The sequence below is a fragment of the Larus michahellis genome, chromosome 20 (assembly GCF_964199755.1).
Source record: "Larus michahellis chromosome 20, bLarMic1.1, whole genome shotgun sequence".
NCBI lineage: Eukaryota > Metazoa > Chordata > Aves > Charadriiformes > Laridae > Larus > Larus michahellis.
The window spans coordinates 5,003,416-5,020,249 of record NC_133915.1 but is presented as its reverse complement, the minus strand read 5'-3'; positions in this window follow the sequence as shown (position 1 = coordinate 5,020,249).

The following is a 16,834-nucleotide window of genomic DNA, read 5'->3' as shown; positions in this document are numbered from 1 at the left end:
ACAAGCACATTCAGGAAAAATACTTTAAGTGGGTATATATTTGTGCTGGGATCCTCTCTCTCATTTTGCAGTTTACAGAAAGCAATCAAGGTCAGCTTTTCAATATGTCTTTGTATATAAACTATCTAAAATATTCACCAGGAAGAAGAGCAGTTTAGGTTATCACAGCCTTTCTAGTTCCAGGTACATACTCATGACCCAACTCCAGCTGTCAAATAGTCTCCACAAACAACTGGATAAATGCAGACATACTGGAGAGCAGAACTAAATTTATTCATTAACATATGAACCAAATAAAAAGTGGTTCCCAGTATTACAAACATTCTTATACTGGCACTTAACCTATATTAGTCACTTGAGTGGTCTTACAAGAATTACTTGACAATATACACATGCTTAACCTCATGCTTAAACATCTGCACAGCGAGGGCCTAAGTTTTATTTCTTGACTCAACTCAATGCAGCTCTGTCTTAAACAGGTGTCTAACTTTAATTACATGAATAGTCACTCTGAAGTGATGCCACAGGGACAGTTGCCTGCTTAAAAGTCAGCAAACCTTAAGCATCTTGCTAGATAAAAACTTGATTTTTAAAGTGTTTAAAAATATAAGAATTGTGAACACCTGCAAGTTTCTTTAGTTATTCCATGTAGCACAGCCTAACATTTAAATTGTGACACTCTCAAGTCACAGTAATACAGAACTGATGCAAACTAGTATTGTAACAGGAATATGTGAATTGCGTTTAATTCCAAATTTTCCAGTTTTGCCCCTGATTAATAGAAGGGGGGACACATATCTAATGCATATCCTGCTGTACTGTTTTGATGGGCTGAAAAAACAGCCTCCAGCCAGGGCTAGCTATCTAGGAAAGCTTCAGCTTCCAAAGTTCTGTCATTTTCCAGGCATATACATACATATATATCCATATATACGCACACCAGAGTCTTATCAAAGAAATATTTTTTTTTGAGAAAGAAAGGATACTGATTTTCATCTCACATAACTCAGATAAGCGAGTAAGTAGACCCACCGCAGGCTCTCCACTAACCTTTCACTGTTAGAATAAATCCACAACTTCACCACATACAAAAATACAGAAAGTTACACGGTTTGGTTCAAAGCCTAGTACATTGTTGGAAACATTGTGACTTCAACAGGGTTTGGATCAGAGTATATAATCGCATCAATTACAGATTTGGTTTTCTTATTTTAAGATGTTTTTCTAGCTAAATTTTAGTGTTTGTAAAGCTTTCGAGGTACCTGCAGCGACAAACTCACCTAATCCATGCAGTATTATTGTTTGATAGGCTGAGAAGCTAAGGCACCAAAAAAGTCACAGTACATAAGAATAAGCGTCCAACATGCTCATCACCTACAAGGGCATCTTCCTCTTATTGGAGCATTTTCCCAATACACAGGAGTCCATAACAACTAGAAGAGTACCCAGGTCGCATAACACACACACAGAACCTTGGTTAGTATGGGCTCGGGGAACACTATGGAGGCAGCCCTCTTTATGCTGCTCAAGGATGTGGATATATATTGCTGATGCAGGCTGTTTTCAACCTTGAGTTACATAAATTGGTGCAAACCCATTCTGAAAGTGGCATTGAGCTCTGTGGTTTAAAAATAAAAGCAGGTTATATTATTAGGGGCTGCAACTGCAGGCTTCTTGAAGGAGGAACTAGCTTTAACCATTCTGTATAATATAGAAGCTCACTTACCAAGATTCTGAATCCCTAAGTGGAGTTTGTTAGTGCAACCACAATACAAATTATTAGGAAAATATCCTCTTGAGGATGGTCAATAATCAAAACATCTGCCTCCTGCTAAGTTTCCTGTGCCTTCTTTTAAAGCATCTGGTACCGGAAGCTAAGATATAATACACAAGAAGTCTAATCTAATCTGACTATTCCTGCATCCGTTCCATAAGGCAAGAAAGAGGTAGTTAAAAGCTCAGTGTATCATAATTAGAGCTTTACAGCCTTGGAGAGACAGTTCTGTTCTTCTCTGAAGCTTATTAAATAACCTGAAGAAGTTGGGTAGAACAGAATGATTAATACACCTAACTTAATAAAACTGACTGGACTTCTACCTCAGTACATGGCATTTCAGAAGCTGCCAGATTACACAACCAGATACTGATCCTGCAAGCATTTGCACTTGTATTACAGACAGTGAAGCTGATGGCATGTAATACCAACTGCTCTCAACAGAGCTTTCTGAGGTTAGGGTCCCATAACCAGTAAAATTGTGAGCTTTTGTTTTTGAGAGTTTAAGTCATTAGGAACTAGTTTAGTCTAAACGTTATCTTCTAGGAGGTGAGAAATCTACCCAGAGTTTTATGCCTTCCGTGCAATTTAATTATAGTTTACCATTTGAACTGTTTCTTTCATCACTGATTTTAAGTATTCGTAGGCAGGCTAAACATCAATGCTTTGAAATTTACACACACCTAAATGGTTCTGCTACTTAAAAGGATTCAATCACCCTGGTTGTATGGCATCACATTTCCATCAGCAGTATCAGGTACAGAAAAGTAATACGTTTTACTAAATAACCTGATACTACTAAAATATTCAAGAGCATTGCTACTATTTTTAATTAACAAGTTGTACCGTGTGCCCCCAACCCAATCAAGCTACTACAACAGAAAGATCAAGAAAAAAAAAAGTTTGTAGCTTTGTGCCTCTGATATGGTGAAAATTTGTGTATTTAGTTGATTTTACAGTACATCTGTATATAACAATCTTAGACATGCCTCCTTAAGCACATTTTCCACAACCAGAAACTAGGAGCAGCAAAGCTGGAAGCTGTGGATGGAGAAAGAAATCTGTACACACCTGTAGAAGATGATGAGCCCAAGACTAATTGGCATTATTATGTCTGGGCAAGCACTTAAGTCTCTTCTACTAGTGTTCAGGAGAAAAACACAAACTCCATTAATACACAGCATGAGAAGTAGATCTCTTTCTATAAGCTTTGGGATTCAAGTCAGTTTAATTTAAGAAATCAAGCTAAGGGCATCAAATAAGAATTAGCTGCTAACAGACAAGCACAGAAGTCAGGTTAGACTCACACTGGACAACACAAAAAGGCACCTTTATGATGCCCAGCCGGAGCCAGGCTGTGCATTGCCTTGATTTACCTAGTGTGAACTTGATTACAAATCATGAGATATTTTAAATCTTAGCAAGAGCTACAGTAAACCATTATATCAGCTCAGATATGTTTCCCTTTGTGTTTCCACTGTAGATGGAAGAATTGCCATATTAGCTGTGATTCATCAGAAGATGCCTCTATTCACGATGGTCCTTTCATGACAGGGAGCACTAGCTTTATAGGTTCATTGTGTACCAGATGACTAATATGCGGTGGGAGGTGAAGGGCAGTGGAATGTGCACCCTCCCTCTTTAGCTACTTGCTAAAGACAAAAAATAAGCGTTTGCTTATTCCGAGTCCACAGGACATCAATGACAACAAAACAGATGAGCAGGTTCAGAGGGTTTTTCAGAACACCACCCCGACCAGACACAGCTTTGTGGTCCACATGCATTCTTTGGCTTTAGGGGAGGAAAACACCCTCTGTTGTTTTCAAGAGCATGTGTTCAGAGCATCTGAAGACTAGAATATGTTGAAGCATATGGCATATAATTTCCTTTCTTCCATTCATAATCTGCAGCAAGATCAGTTCTAGTATGAACAAGCTCCAGCTTTCATTTGAAAATATTTCCATAGCCATGTCCTTCTAGCAAGCCTATTTAGGCATCATCTTGCTGCAAGCAAATACCAGAAAAGTAGTAAGTTACCATTGCTATGGATGGGCTAAGCGATTTGCTTACAGCAAGTAGATGCCCATACATCTTTAAGACTTTCCATCTGCTTGCTACCCTCCACTGATATCTCACATAGGAAGTACAAACACCACGTGCTATCAACTTACTATGTGCCTGTATACCATCCTAGTAACTACAGTCTAGTCCACATGAGATAAAGCTCTTTCACTGCTCTGCTCGTGATCCAAACATTAGAAGAAACAATGAGGGGAAAGCGGATAAAGCAGAGGCACAGACAAGGACGGCAGGAGGAGAAAATATCACTTCGACTCAGAACACTTAAGACCACACAGTATAACTATTAAGTAACTGAAGGACAGCCAGCTGCTTTCAAAGACTTGCTATCTATTTATTTTCCCCTTCACTACAGTCCACTGTTTGGTCAAACCGTTCTCCAAGTACCCATGGGACAGAGGGAAAGAGAAGAACATCAACCTACAGGAGTGACAGCACCCTCAAATATGGGCCCTCCCTTACACTTAGCCAAGAACCTAGAAAGTACCTGATGCCCTACAGGCTTGTGCCCCAGGGCTACGAGACTTGAGACTCTCTTGAATCTCTAATACATGGTGGTCTGGATTGGCACTAAGGATAAAATCTTCCAGCAGAGGCCTAACACTGGCTTTTGCCCTGAGCTGTGCGCAGGCAGCCTTACACCCAGGATTTGCTATGCTGACCTTGACTGTGCTGAGAGTGCTGGGCAGATAGAACACACACTGTCTGGAAGGCCAACCTGGAAAGCAGCACAGTGTCTACTACCTCCAGAGGGAAAAACCATTTTATAAGATGGTTTATGGCATCTTATTTTTCCCCATGCAGAATATGAATAACGTTAATGGTGACAGAGCCTACAGGCAATAAAAGGCCTTTGCAGGTATCAAACAGCTTCAAACTTTGCTTTGGCACTCTGCCAGCTGCTACAGTCAGCCAGCACTTCCTACTTAAGGCTAGGACTAGTGTCCATTAAGTAATTACACGGCCTTACTGGTTTCCAGTGAGAAAACAGATAGAAAACCTATTATATTTTGATTTTTAAAAAAATCATGTGAAAAATGGAAAGGAAGAAATGTGTTTCATGCACACCTGCCACTGATTTAAATATATATTTCTAATGGATAAGGAAATTCTTTTTATTCTTATATTCAGCTGCCGAGTCTCAAAACAAGAACATGAAAAATCTATACTTTTATTATCAGTCCTTGTTCAAACAGCACGTAAATGCTCAAAGAGTCCACGTCTCCCCTGTGCTCAGCTCTTCATAGCAATTTGTAAAGCAGTTCCAAAAAGAACTTGAGTGTGGCAAGAAATAAGACTACAAAGATGAAATAAGAAAGAAACAAGAATTTTTCTGGGCATTCTTAGTCTTGCACAGCATGCAGCTTAAGCAGATTTGGCAAAGCGACAAGGACCTACATTTCAAAGCAAAAGAAAACCACATTCCACTGTTTCCAATGCTATTCAATTTTTTATCAGGCAGGGTAATCAGCATATGACGCTATCAATTAGGCAAAACACTTTGTATAGACTACTAAGTCATCTTAATAAATACTTTTCATTTCATATCTCCAAATCATAACAGCAAGAATCAAATTTTCTTCAGTGATTAGTCCAATTTGGAAGAGTGCTTTTTGAAAAACTAACCCAGTTAATTTCTTCACACTTTCCCTAAAGTTTTCCTGTTTTTATTTCTTGATTCACCCCCCCCCCCGTTTTTGTCGACCACTGCAAGCTAGTTTCCATAAAAGTACAATTCAACAATAGTCAAATTGGTTGTTTTTCATTATTCACACAGGAGTTGACAAAACCTCTTTCAATGTATACCCAAACATAACACACACACTTGCCCAGCACTCCCACAAGTTTTTCTTAAGAGTCAGGTTAGCATGCATGTCAAATGCCTTTGGTCACAAAGTATCGAGAAGCCCTACAAAGTGGGTTGCTTGATGTGCTTTTTATTGTTTCTTTTTCCCTTTTTAATACAAGCACCAAGGCAAGTGTCAAAGCACCTGCATTAGGTAAATGCTGTTGTGTCATTCCTATTCAGTAAGAGGGGAAATGGGAACACATGGAAGTCAAAGCTGCAGCAGGTCAGCTGCAGAGATGGGATTGGATCTCAGGAGCTCCTGGATTTTGGGACAATGCTATCCATGAATACGTGAAAATATTTCCCCAAGGCTCAATTATTGGCACATTTGCCACACACCCTGCAAAACAACAACATTTAAGAAGTAAGCCATCAACAGCCAAGACGCAAACATCTGTTTTAAGGAACATGCTGTGGGCTGGGAACAAGACAACCTTTGCCTTTCCACCAAGTACTGGTTAAATGAGCCAAGTACATCCACTTGTATTTACAGTATTATCGAAAAACTTGAACCACTGCACTTACATACTCTAACATGTATACAGTATGCATGAACATATGTACATTTATAACGTATATAAAATTATATGTGTTTAGTTTGCCACTACAGGTAAAACTTCAGATATTGATAAAATGTTAGAGTTCTACTCAGCAGTTGGAAAGTTTCCACTTCCACGCTTTTTGTAAAATGGGGAATATTGTTTACAACTCTCAATAGTTAACCGCTGTTTTAGACCTGGCCTTATTATTTTATAAGATAGCAACTAAATATTTGATCATCTGACATGTTTTAACACCCGCAATGACTTCCTGTCCCCCAGTATCTTAGGTACATTTGTTGTTCATAAGTACAACAGATAGAGAATTAGGGAACTGGACCAGCTGTGGAAGTTTTGCCATCAGTTTCAGCAATAGCGAAACTGCATTTGGACATCTGATCATTGACTTCACAACGTACACCAGCCTTATACTTTGTCATAGTAGAACTCCAAGCATAAGAGCAGATTTCTCTTGTGCTGTCCAGTCAGGTCCAGAAAGAAAGTCCACATATCCAAGAGTTCAGAATCAGTGTGCAAGTCAAAAAGTATGGGTTAGAGGAAATAAAAAGGCATATGCCTGTACGTTAAATGTAAAAGCAGCAGCTAGTAGAAAAGCAGAAGTCCTTGCTGACCATTCAGTCATACCAAACATGACCAAACATAAAAGATTTAAACACACAATTCTATGATTTAATCCATATAACATGGTTTAAAGTTCTTCATAACAAAGCAGATGAATTCGGACATGCATTTCCCCCCCTCTGACCCTCTATGAAGCTCATCTTCTGATCAAGAGAATTCCTAGGAAAGGAAAGGGAAAAGATTACCAGTCTTGTTTTAAACTTTCCAAAGTTTGAAGAGTTTGGCAGGCAACTTTCTCCTCAGACACTGGTAAACGATCTAGAAGGAAGGGCGTGTGCAGGGAGGGGAAGAGCTGAGCTAAGCGTGCACCACGGTCAGTGTAAAGGTGATGGTAAATAGGCTGATAAGACAGCAGCTCTGATAGCACTGGAGAAAGGCCCTTAAAGAGGCCATGGAAAGATCTTGGAAAAGAAAGATTGATGAAGGAACCGAAGAAAAAGGCAGTGTAGTTGAACCAATGACCTAAATTGATCACACCAGTAGGACTTTCAACAAGCTGGGAGGAAGCATGGCAGCTGTCAGCATGCCCGCAGAGGCAGGAGATCCCAGTCCTAGAGCAGAAGCCTTGATAGTTCAGGTAGAAAGACAAAAGCCAGATCTTTAAAATACTATTAAGGTGACAATACTGACACTCATTCATGTCTCAAGTCCACATGGCAAGGAATAGGGCTCAGCACCATCTCAATATGGGCTGCCCACTGGTGCACATCTCCACTGAGCCCCTCTCACTCAACTCATTTGTACAACCTTATTAACAACAATTAAATGAAAGATGTTTTGGTGCCATACCTCTTAATTTTGCAAAGATTACCAGAGTATTTTAAATACTCAAGAAGAGACAGGACGCTAGCGAGTACTGTACACACATGCCATGCCAAAAGAGACTGCACTGTAAATAAGAGGAGAAGAGAAGGTGGAACAGTATATTCCCAATTTACATATCAGAAACAGAGGTCCACGGAAGTTAAGCCACTTGCCTGAAATCACACAGAAAGCCAGGAACTCAACCCTGCTCTCCCAATTCCCAGAGCTGTTTTCCAGGGCACAACTGCATTCAGTCCTTTTGTAGGACAGGTAAACATTATTCAAATTGCTTAATAACAAGGGCTGGGCAAAGCAGGAGAGGAAAAGTGTTCTAAAAGTGAAAATAAAAGTCCCTCCCATTAAGAAGTGTCTTTTGCACTCCTGATTAATTATGCAACAGATTAAAATATTAAATATATAATTTCCTGTCCCCAAACAAAGCTATCACAAAAGACAAACGTGCAGCTCAAACGAAAATAAAAAAATAAACCAAAAATCACAGCATTGTGAATACCGTTTACCTGGGCAATGCCACCACCTTGTGGTCTCTACAGCCACACCACCACTAGAATCTTCATGTCTTCAATAGTAAATAAACCTAATGCTGTCTCGCTGTGCTGTTTTGAGAGAACTTTGCTTAGACTTCACTCATGAACTACCTTAATAGCTCCGTCTGGTATCCAGTGATGGTATTTAATGATATTCAACAAGGCCAAATGCCGGGTCCTGCACTTGGGTCACAACAACCCCATGCAGCGCTACAGTATTGGGGCAGAGTGGCTCGAAAGCAGCCCGACAGAAAAGGACTTGGGAGTGTTGGTTGATAGCCGGCTGAATATGAGCCAGCAGTGTGCCCAGGTGAACAAGAAGGCCAACAGCATCCTAGCCTGTATCAGGAATAGTGTGGTGAGCCGGACTAGGGAAGTAATCATCCCCCTGTACTCGGCACTGGTGAGGCCCCACCTCGAGTACTGCGTTCAGTTTTGGGCCCCTCGCTACAAGAGGGACATTGAGGTGTTGGAGCGTGTCCAGAGAAGGGCTACAAAGCTGGTGAGGGGTCTGGAGGACAAACCTTATGAAGAACGACTGAGGGAGCTGGGGTTGTTTAGCCTGGAGAAGAGGAGGCTGAGGGGAGACCTTATCACCCTCTACAACTACCTGAAGGGAGGTTGTAGAGAGATGGGGGCTGACCTCTTCTCCCTGGTGACAAGTGATAGGACGAGGGGAAACGGGTTCAAGTTACGTCAGGGGAGGTTTAGATTAGATATTAGGAAACATTTCTTCACTGAAAGGGTTATTAAACATTGGAATAGGCTGCCCAGGGAGGTGGTGGATTCACCATCCCTGGAGGTGTTTAAAAAAAGGGTGGATGGGGCACTTAGGGACATGGTTTAGAAGTGGCTCTTGTCAGGGTAGGCTAAAGGTTGGACTCAATGATCTTAAAGGTCCCTTCCAACCTCAACAATTCTATGATTCTATGATTCAATTATTTAGTCATTGTTTTACAAAGTTGATACCTGTTCTCAATACAGAGAAAGCTACACTCATTCAATGAACATAACATCTCCTACTCATGTAACCCTGAAAAAAGGTCTTCCTAGTACTGTTATTCTGGCATAGATGCCTTTTCTCTTTGGAACCATATTGTACTCCAACAGCTTTTCCACCTAAATTTTTCTTTTTCCTTACAGCATCTTAAGGTCAAATTGATTCCTATAAAGTCTTTCCACTCCCCACTGAATAGCGTAAATATACACTTTGCTTCCCAAGTAACACTTCATAGAAATGTTTGCTCAGTCTTTATGTTCAGAGCAGAGATTCAGCATTCTGCCACTATTTTCTTGTCTGGCATTACTGATGAATCTACAATCCAAGAGAACAGAACATTTCTTGCCATGTAGCATGGGCACATACAGGAGAGCATCTCCATGCATGTAGACTGTGGAATTATTTTAGCACTAGTGGCAGAGTCAGATTAACTTTTGTGGTGCTATTTATCATCCACAAACTGAAAACATTGTAACTTCCAGCTTGTTTCCTACCTGGCACAGAACACTGGTGCCACCACCTGTTAGTCAGCAAACAGGAAACACTTGGTTAGTTGCTGGCCTTGGGGAAGAAAAAAACCCAACAATAAAAAGCCAAAACACAACAAAATCCACAAACAAATTACTCTCCATCTTGGGAGATCTAGTGGCAACCTCTCTGATGAATTTAAGGCACACCTTTTGTCTCTAAGATTATCAACAAGCTACCTGTTCCAAGTACGAGGTTATCTACACAAAGCAGTTTCTCCAAGACTCTTGGACAGTAATGTGCTCTGTACAACATGCATGTAAATTCAGCAGTTTGGATGGACTGTTTTTATCACCACACCAGTGCTGTAGGCCCGTGGGGGCAACTCTGCCAGTCACTAGAGCAGGAGCCCAATTTTACGGTCCTACCCAGGAAAATTTGTTGAGACCTGATGACCTCAATAAAAACCAAGTTCCATGGAGTCTGGCACGTACGAAGCCTTCCTCCATACCAAGGCTCTTTGCCCCTCTAAGCACAAATGACAGGGTAGACTTGAAGTTACACTATGTACAGAAGCAAGAGAAAGCACTATCCCCCACCACCCCAGAGCAGTTCTGCGTAAAGTGGAATTACTTTCTGGATTAGACCCAGCTTTTGGTGCTTGCGCAGACCACATCAGTAACAAGTTGGAGCAAAAAACGACGTATCAACAATCCCAGGCTTTGCTAATGAGGCACTTCACAACCTGAAGCATGTCCATCTCCTTTCCCCTACCTTTTAAATCAGCATATCATGCCTTTGCAGTGTAACTGAAGATCCTCAGGTGACAGGCAAAAAAAAAAAAACAACTTGTTATCAAAGTTATCATGTTTGGCCACATGACTCTCTATTGCAGAATTGAATTCTACTCTGACTAGAAAAAACATATCTGAAACGGCCATAAAGAAGTAAAAATACTTTGCATATCTGCTACTGATGTAATCAAGATATCCTGTATGATGCAAACCTAGGCTGCTTTCCAGAATACTCGCACACACAAGCATTACAGCAAGTTTTCCTGCAGTGACCAACACAGAACTGATTTAGGGTAACATCAGAGCCAAGAGTACATCTTCCAAGAAACGGACATCAACAGCCAGCAGTATCCTCCTCAGAGGCAAAATTATATCCTCCATTTCCACTACAACTTTTTGATGGAACACATGCTACCTTGCTGGTTCTATACTAGTTTTACCAGTTAATTTTGCAGTTCCACTACTCAGTTTAGCTTACACTTGCCAAATAGTCATGGACCTCAGAGAGTTTTACATCGTGGTCAAACTCATTCCAAAAATACTGAAAGCTACTACCTTTACTCTTCTTTTACCTTGCTGCTTCTTTCAGGTCTATGTGGAACAGCGTCAGAACTCTGCTAGTGTGCTAGAGGCTACACTCTATGGGGAAGGGTGACTAGAATGTTTTATTACAGAATCAGCCATTTTACAACAACTGTTCTCATGTTCTCCAAAGCAGATCAAGACAAACCAGGATTTCTGGACTGGAAGCATCTGCTTTGGGAGTGATTAAGAACAGTTATGGAGTCATTCCTGTCAGCTTTCTCACTCAGATAAGCTCTAGGGTCCAATTTCTACAGGCGTTTGAGCACCCTATTCCCTTGAGCTCCTTTTGAAAGTTTTAGCCCATAAAGTCTTCCCCACAAAGCCCACTAGCGTTTGCTACCTTCACACACTATATTTAATCTCTTAATCTAAATTACAAACACTGTAGTCTCTTTACAGCATTCATAGTACACTTAGCACAATAGGATCCTCATCACTAACAAGCATTTGTGCAGTTATTAGCATAAAAAAAACATTTATTGGGGAAAAAACATAACCTTATGGTATAGGGATTGAATTTCACTTGCAAGCATTGTAAATATCTGACAGAACAAGTAGTCAGAAGGAAACGTTTTAATGAATGCAACACAGACAACAGTACAGTATGTCTGACTTTTGCTATATGCTCACAATTTTAATATTTATTTCTTGGTGTATTCAAAACTCTCTGGGGGAAAAAAAAAAAGACCACACCTTGGATTATGTGTTTGAGGACCTAGCGGTAATAATAATAAAAAAAAAAGGCCAAATCTCTAGCAGTCTGGAATTCACCAAAGAGGGGTCCAACTCACACGGAAGCATTGGCGTCAGACCCCATTAGATGCAAAAATGTCACATGAATTCAGATGACAGTCTCTCTGAAAATTCCTGCTCTACTACTTCCCCATACACTGCAGCTAAACAAAGCATACAATGTCGGGCTGAAAAGACACTGACTTGCTAGCATATGTCTTCACATTCACTAACTTTTGACTTGCTACACAATAATCCATGAGACAGGTCAAGTCTTTTTTGTGAAATAATTCTTGCTGCAACCAACCAGGCTTCATTCCCAGTGTTGCTGTGGACCATTACAGACAGGTAATTTTTCCCAGAGGAAGCTACCCCACCGAAGCTTTCAGACCAGTCCTTCTATTTTACTGGGGAGAGCAGCAGAGGCCCCCTTAGAGATCCAGGGCATATGACTTACTTGCCTCAGACTGGCCCCTGAACCAGAGTTAAAAGGAAAGACACTCAAGAGAGAATACATCGTTTTTACGTCTTGTCAACACCCTAGATACCAGAAGCTGCCCAGCATACTGCCCAGAAGCAGACACTCCGGGAACCAGTGCAGAATTCTGTGACAAGCAGTAGGATCATAAATTTTGCACACTACAGAATAAAGCCCAGGCCTCAGCATGCAGCTGTATGCAATACATGGTCAGTGAGATGTGCTCAGCATGTAGTCCAATTCTACCACTTAAGTTCAATGTAGAGTGGCACATGCTGCTGTTTATTCCTGAGAAAAAAAAAAAACAGATCCTGTAATCAGAGGGCACCACTCAGCGTTCAAAATATTCAGACCTCCTCTCCAGAAATACACCTTGCTCCATTCCAAAGAGAAATAGATATATCCCATTCAAGAGCCTTAGCCAGCCTCCAATTCCTGCACAGCACAGACTTCCCACGGAGACTAGACAGATGACCTGACAACACTTCGAAATATCATACTCATCCCTCATGCAGTCCTTGCAGCAAGCACAAAATAAATATTTTCTTATCTCAACAATAACGCTAAGACTCATCAAGGTAGGAAGACATTGATGCTCACTGCATCCTTGCTCTGAGGGGGCTATCTTTTCCAACACCCTTCAGAAAGGGCTGACATCTGCACTCATTTTCAAGTATGCTTGTCGGAAGTTAAGAGTTTAACGCAGAAGAAAGTTTCTGTAATTCTTAACAGCCTCAAATTACATTAATGTAACAACTCATTCTGATTTTTTTCAAATCTAGAATCATGCTGTAGTGCCAGGAACCAGAAACCACTTGTGCTTGGTGATGTACACACACAGCACAGGGAAAGACTCCCAACAACAGACAGCTATTACCACTTTTTACTTTTCATTTGGACACTTCTTGCATTTGGCTTGACACTACACTGAAAACGCGACAAGATATTGCCCATCTTTGTTACCCACCTTCACATCCCTTGGCTCAGCAGGGCCCTGCTACTTGTTTGAGTGTCTCAGATGATGCATTAATATAGGGTAGCATAGACCATTATGTTTTAACCAGAAACTACTCAGTCCGGACAAGTCTTTAATGCCTTCTAATGAAAGGCTAAAAAAAAAAAAAAAAAAAAAAGAGTAATTGCTTTGCAAACCAACTTGTTATGCCTTATAAGAAGGAGACATCAACTATTGTAACATTTCTGTATAACACATTGGATTTTTAGATCCTTATCTCAATAAACAACTGGCTTAAAATATTTTACTATGCAAAAGGGAAACATATGGGATAACTATCCTCCTTGCAATACACTTAAGAGTCAGACATTATTAGGTCACAGCCATACTGCAGCATATTCAATTAAGTACAGTTCAGTCTCTATACTTTTTATCCTGCATTTTTAAGTGTCTACAAAGATTGGAAGTACCTATGTCTCTTTTTTTTTTTTTTTTTTAATTTCAAGGGATGGAGAGAGGAAAGGAAAGATGTTAGAAAGGATTTGTGCAAGTCACCTAATAAGAGCATGGAGGTAAACCAAATGTTGCAAGCCCAATCTTATCCGAAGCAACTGAGTGCCAGATTTTAAACTAACACAAAAGCCCATAATGGTGATTGCTGAACCTTGTTTTACAAGCACCACCTGAGCATTTGAACCTTTGCTCCTTGCCACTACACAGTGCAACAGTAATGCCCTCATTTACACCAAATGGGACTTTCCTGTGTTCCTCTTCATATTGTCTCCTGTGCTTAAAGTAACAGCACTCCACAGATGAGCTGAACAGCTGCCAAAGTACAAGCTGTTGAGTATCTAATTCAGGAAACATGAAACAGTTTGCAGGATTAAGGCCCCAATAAATATTTCTCCTCCAAGAGGGTCTTCCAAAAGAGATATAATTATATATGCAAGGTAATAATTTAACACCCCCATTTTCTTCTTCCCCCCCCGATCACCTACACAGGCTTAGACAGGAAGGCAAGAACTGGAATGTTGAGATTGCTCACCAAAAAAAAATAATCCGGAAATCCCTCCCTGAGGAAATGCAAGTAGACTGGATTTGCTTTGAAAAAGCGAGAATTGAGTTAAAACAAAACAAACTTCACGCTCTGGAGTACACTGCGTCTGCTCCACAGAGCAGCTGAAACCCAGTACCTGCTGTCCGAGAAAACCATATTAGAACTGTGCCACCTTTATGCCTTAATTCTCTGTGTAATAATAGCCGCCTTTCCTTTTGGCACGGACAGAGCAAGAGGCATGACCCATCCATGCTTATCTAAGTCTCAAAGCTACTCTATCACTACACCCTCTCTCCTGGCACTATCCCAATTAGCTAGAAATAAGGGGGGAGGAAACACCGCAAAAAAGAAAAATTTGTAGAAGTGACTGTTTATGCACAATGGAACATTAGTTTGGATTTAGATAGCTAAGAATACAATGGCTACAGCCCTACATGCAGAAACCTCTTCTGTGATAAAAGCATCTTATATTTATCGTATTTCCTGAGAAAAAGATCAAGCTAAAACAGAGAATCAGAACACTTGTGAATGTTTATGAACAAACTTTTCTGCAGACCTTGGTGCCTTACCTCAAGATTTATGTACCAAAACTCCAGAGAAGCTTTCGCTATTGATTATTTCACCATTATACTCATTACAGTAAACGCAACTGAAGTAGTAATTCTACTATGCAGAACACCACAAAATGGGCAAAAAAGCTATTATTACAAAAAAAATAGAAGGGGCAGCCCAGCTGCTAGCACAGCCCTTCCCAAAGAAACAAAAGCCAAGAGAAAACATCGCTGTTTAGGCGAGATCACAGGCTGCAAAACAGCAAGAGTCAGCCACAACCAGAGAAAAAAAATAACTCCAAGCACCACAAAAGGTAAGCCCCCCATCCCACCACCAAGCTGCAGCAAAATAAATCATCTCCTACCTGGAAAGTATCCTCATATGGTCGGTTTTTGTCAGAAAACTGCAGACCAGGCAAGGAGAACGCCTCACCTCAGCAGCCAGGGGCTGCCCCGCCCCGTTCTGGAAGGTTCCTCAGGGCTCCCCTCAGCAATCAGCACCTCAGTGGAGGCACCTGAACCAACTCACACCTGAGGTAATTTTTCTCCTCCCTCCCCTCACAGCTCTTAAAGCTACTTTCCTCCCACACAATACAAAGAGTAGCATGAATATACTGCTTGCTTTTCCCTTAAAATTCTCCATTGCAAGAGCATATGCAGGGCCCGGGGTGTGGGGAGGGCAGAGCTGTGCTTTCCTCTGAGAAAATGGCACTTGAAGGCATAGCCCTACCTCAAGGCTTTGGGGTTGGTTCCCACTGCACCCCCTCAGCAGAGAAAAGGCATATTTTCAGGATGTTTCTTGCACGTTTTCAGCATCTTGTCGTGTGTGTTGTGGGTGCCAGGGTGGGAAATGGGCAGCAATGCAAAAAAACATGCTTTTCAACTGTAGAGCCTGCAGCAGCAGCCTAGCACATCACCCTTACTCCTCACTCCTAAAATGTGGCCTCTTCCCATACCTAATACACAACATCCCTGTCAGGTTTCTACTTTGATACACAAAACGGCACCAAGTTATAGGGCAAGACCCCATCATGGTCTGCAGTGCCATGTGAACTGTCCCATCATGTGCATACAAAGCAAATGTATTATATACATGCAGCAAGTCAGGAATATCCCTGAAGAAGGGATTTTTCCTGTCACCCTCCTCAGTTGTCAGGAAAGATGGGGGCTGGAAGTGCTGCCCAGCTCTTTCTCATGTTTTTACAGCACTTAGCATAATGGGGCAGTGATATTTTACATCAGGGCCTTGAGGTGCCACTGTGAAGCAAAAATATTGTCTTAAGAACCAATTTCCGGAACCAATTTCAATTTCAAAACTGATTTATTTGGAAGGAAGAGAATTTGAGGCCCCTTATGTCTAGATTAACAAAGATGCAGTAAAAAATACGGAGTTTTATCAGCAGATCAGAGGTGCACGTTCAAATCCTGTTTTCACAGCTGCAAATGTACTAGCCAGATCGCAAAGGTCAGCTCTGTGAAATTTTCCATAGGTGGCAGCATTACTGCAGAGTTTCAGCGAGAAACACAGAGGAGCAGTATGGTCGCTTCGGCATCGGTAGAAACCTCCCTCATGGGAAAAACCTTCTAGGAATTAATTACTTTTCTACAGTGCTGTCACCCAGCACAGGCAGCCATACAAACCTAGAGGATGAATTAAAAAAAAAAAAAATCCCATAGAAAGGCTGTAATTGTGTCCGAACAAGGCTTAATAATGAACTGGATACATGTACTACTAATTTATAGCTTTTAATAGGCCTGTTATTACCAATAAGGTCAGCCTTTACTTTCAGAGCTTTATTAAGAGTTATTGTGAGAGTGAAAGGACATATTTTTGCCATAAGTGTCATCTTTGGGGTGTCTTTGTCTTTGGGAGAATTCTGTTCTTTCTTGGAAGAATTCTATTGTTTCAAAGGATAACTATGCTAAATGAAACGGCTCACAGGTTGGAAAGAATTTGGCAATACTTACATCCCTTTGTT